Source organism: Alligator sinensis, unplaced genomic scaffold (assembly GCF_000455745.1).
Source record: "Alligator sinensis unplaced genomic scaffold, ASM45574v1 scaffold1322_1, whole genome shotgun sequence".
Lineage (NCBI taxonomy): Eukaryota > Metazoa > Chordata > Crocodylia > Alligatoridae > Alligator > Alligator sinensis.
Genome location: NW_005842116.1, coordinates 1,465,275 through 1,469,664, shown reverse-complemented (window position 1 = coordinate 1,469,664; position 4,390 = coordinate 1,465,275).

The window sequence follows — 4,390 nt, the reverse complement described above, 5'->3', positions numbered from 1 at the left end:
AAAGAACTGGGATCTCCTGGATCGGTCACAAGACCATCTCTCCCTGCATTCTTCATTTGACTCCCTAACTCCTGTTATTCGTTCTCTAAACCATTTTGTAATACCTCACTGTGAAAGCCATTAAAGAGAGCTTATGATTATAAATGCTTTTTACAGTGATTTGTGACTTTCCCTGGCTCAGTGCCAGAGAAAGCACTCCAAGACTGGAGGACCATGATATTTTTAATATTCGATAGCTCAAAAATCTTGAGGGTTGGACCTGGAGGCTTTAAATCACAGGCAAGATGGGATTCCCAGGTCCTAAAGCTAGAAGTAGTTATTTTCTACCCTAGATCACAGGATAGCGTGTATCCCAAGTGTGAGATTTTTTTTGCCATGACATTTTTGCAGCTGGTATTTCATGAACCGCTGCACTTAAACATTAAGATTTGTAATCGATGGATTTCTTTAGAATTTATCTACATGTTAAAGGTTAGGATTTTCATCTGTGGCAGAAAGACAAACCTTCATTAAATATAAAACAGTGTACTGCATCTGAATGCATAGCCCTGAGGGACAAAGTTTGCACATTTACTCGGGGCATGTATTTCTCCAAACTCAGTATGAACAATGCGGATGAACTAAAGAAACAGCTTGTACTAAGCTTTTCTCACCTCATTAAAGTGGTTCTTTCTTTCTCAGACCATCTGCCATAGTAGCTATAACCGTGAAACTAAAGGCTCCTGGTCAGCTTCAACAAATACACAATTAAAGTGGGGTGCAGCTACATTACAGAGAAGACTGGAGCACCATCTTCCTCTACACTTAAGTGGTTTATAAACTTAATTGTATGCAGATAGCCTGTGTTACTTAGAGTGAGCATCAAGCAAAAAATTGGACCACACATCTGGTTAAGAAGTTAATGAATGTACTTAACTGATATGCATATGAGTGCAATACACTATACCTCTTTTAGGTAGCAATTAGATAGTGTCTTCTTAGATAGATGTAAGTCCCATAAGCTGGAGACATTTTGCAAAATATATTAAACCTCATGCCTCAGTCTTTAAAACAACTCTAGCTATGAGGGATTAAAAGGAAACTAATGGCAAGGATAGATAATAGCACATTTGCCTATTGCACCTTCTTTTGGGGATCTGGTGCCGGTCAGTGGAAGACAGGACACTGGGCTGCCTGGGCCAGGAGGTCTGGTCTTGCATGGGAATGCTTTGTTTCTTATGAAAGTTTCACTGAGTCCATGGTCAGAATATGATCATTGGAGTGATGTGGTTTGAAGGCTTGATACCTCATGATCTCTGGGGTTTAGAAATACTTTGCAAAGCACGCAGATGTTTTCAGAACCAGTAAACAACGTATCCCAGCCTCAGTCTTGAACCAGCAACAAAAAAATATTGACTCCCCTGTAATGAGTGTAAAATGAATCCTTTAAGAGCTCACTCATCATTTTTTTTAATCTCACTCAATTTGCCTCAGCTTGACAGCTCCAGATTTTACAGATCATCTCTGAGGTAATATTAACACAAGCCTAAGAGGGGAAATTTTGCAGCAGCTTCCCTCATCCTAGCTGGCTGCTAGCCAGAGCTCTCATTCCTTTTCTCACTTCCAAGAACATCAGATTCACTCTTTCTTTTTTTTTTTGTTTTGGAAAAAAACAAGAGAGTGACATCAAGAACAGAGATAAGACTGGCAGTTTAGTCTTGACAACCGTTTTAAAAATAGCATTTTAGAATGAAAACGATCATCAATGGCCAGAGCAATCAGCAGTTATTTGCATCACATCTCTCAGTGGGGATATGCCAGTTCCCACAAGGTTTCTACTTTGCGAGGCACAGTTTGCACTGCTTTTTTGGATGTATTTCTGCGTTGTCTTCCTTTTCTGCTAATCTGATTCCATGGTCACAGAATCATGTTACCCAATGCTGCTTATAGACCGAGCAATGCTCGAGGCACTTGTTTTTGGGGGGGTTTCTTTCCTTTTCTTTTTCTGAGCTCCTTCTGTCATGTGGTTAGACATCTCTTAGTATTGGGAAAGTACATTAAAGAATAAACGTTTCATCTTTCCTCTCCTATATTTCTGGATTCAAATGTTCTTTGATTCATCTATTGATGGGCTCGTGATAATGTTTGCAACATTCCAGATGTTTCACAGATGTGAATAAAAATGATTAGTGGAAAGAGTATGTTTTACTATTTAGTTATTACTGCCCTGATTAAAAAGACTCATCCAATTAAGGAGCAGAAACAGTACCACGTGACTCAAGCTCCCAGTCACATCCATCACAGGGAGGGAATAACTGAAGGGAACTGCTGGCAGACAACCCGCGTGCTGGAAATTGTATATCCAAACTATTCCGAGAATACCATTAATAAATGTATTCACTGAGGCTGAGGCCCACTCACAAATGGTTCACGAATAAAATGATGTGCTAGGTTTACAGGCAGTAATATGGAGAAGCAAGAATTCACACAGCTGTGTCAGTGGTACTGAGTGGGGCTAGAAGTAGTTCAAAGCCCTTTGGAGTATGAAGCCATCTTGCCACCTGCAATTATTCAAAAATCACGACTCAGGCTCTCCCAAATCATCAGACTGGCCTATAAATCATGAGTCTTTATAAATATCATTAACATGGAGGGCTTTTATTGGCCTTCTGGTATCTGAGCCTTTTGGTGCTTGTTGGCGATAATTTCAAGTTTGTCTGCAATGATGAGGGCTAGAAACTTATTCTTAACGAAAGCTGAGATTTCCACATCCTCATTTGCGTCTCACTCAAAATAGAAACATGAGAGCCCAGGGCAGGGAAATGAGTGGTTTCTGATGAGAGGTGCTAGCACACTTTTTTTTTAGAAGCCCGCAAAATGTTGCACTCAGTGCTGGGAATGGGGAGGAGGGTCTGAAGTGGAAAAAACGTGTCCTTCTTCAACATAAATGAGTCCCTTTGAGCTTTCATGATGTGGAAAAGCCAAAGAAACTGCCCCTTTTGATACCAGAATCCTGTTTTCTCTGCATCCCAGTGGCACCTTGGCAGATCCTTTCCTGAAGCCATCACAAAATGTCCCAAGACACGGACCCATCCACCCAGACATGTGCCTCGTGACAAAGCACATCGTTGTCCTCAGGACACCATCTTACAACCACTTCAAAAACCCCACTGTGTTTGCCTCGATGGCACGATGGATCGAGGCCGCTCTCTGTAACGAGGGCCACACTCTGATCTCAGTTCACTGGTGTAAAACTGGAGTTACACCATTGATTTCAAAGTGTTACTCCAGGTTTACAGTTGCATAACCGAGCGGATGTCCCTCAGCATTCCCATATGAAAACAGTACTTCTTTATGCCTGTTACTATTTTCTTTTTTATCTTCCTCCATGCCCCCTAGCCTTTATGGTCTCCATAGACCTGAAAGAAATGATTTATGAGAAAATTATCCACACCATTACATTAGATTTTGTGTGCAATAATGCTGATGACTCTTGTTATAACATTTCCTGTAGAGAGAAGGCTGCTTAGGTGTGTCCTCTTTGCTATTCCTATCCTTCAAGTGGTAAAATCAGCTTAAATGGGACTTTTCAGTTGACACAATCATTTTCCTGTCCCCAAATTTCTTGTCTCCCTGAAGGGTTTTTGAACCCGAAAGCTTGCTTAATAACTATTCTCCAACTATTTGGGTTGGTCTAATAAAAGATATCAAATTCACCCAAGGAACCTTGTCTGCCTTTGTCTCCCTTAATGCATTGAATTGCGCAGCTGGCTGTGTTCAGGAACAAAATTTGGGAAAGCTGTATCCGGGAAAGGGACACAGCTTCTGTTTGCTGAGGGTGTTAAAATGGCTTATGGTTGGAGGCACAGATTAGCATGCTGTGCTGTGCTCCCGCTGCAGTAAGCTCAGCAATAGGTCAGGTTTCAGAGACAGAAAAACTAAGCAAACGGCATGTAGATTTTGTTCTGAGAAAAATACACAGGAAGTTCTCCTGCCTGTAATAATCGACGGATATGTTTTAAATTAAAATGCATTTTGCAGCATTGTAGCTGATAGAGTCTTCAGGCTGTTGCCCTGCCTTTCTGGCTTTCTTCCTTGCTGTCTATCTATTTGATGTACCGGTCCACATGATATATAGATGCTAGCACTCGAATCATAAAATCCTAATTACCGAGTCCCATTCCATCTATTAAACCTGAAACGGATGCACCCTTGCTCCTGCAAAACCTCTTCTAGTGCTTTGTCCCATCTACTTTGAAACACCCTGACCAGCGGGACACCCATTCCTTCCCATTCCAGAGCCTCGCACAGTATTTTGTTCTCGGGATCTGGCTCTGGCACATCTCTGATGACAGGACAGGAGCCTAGATACACCGGAAAGTAAAACCAAATGGTCCCGCACAGTCCTGAC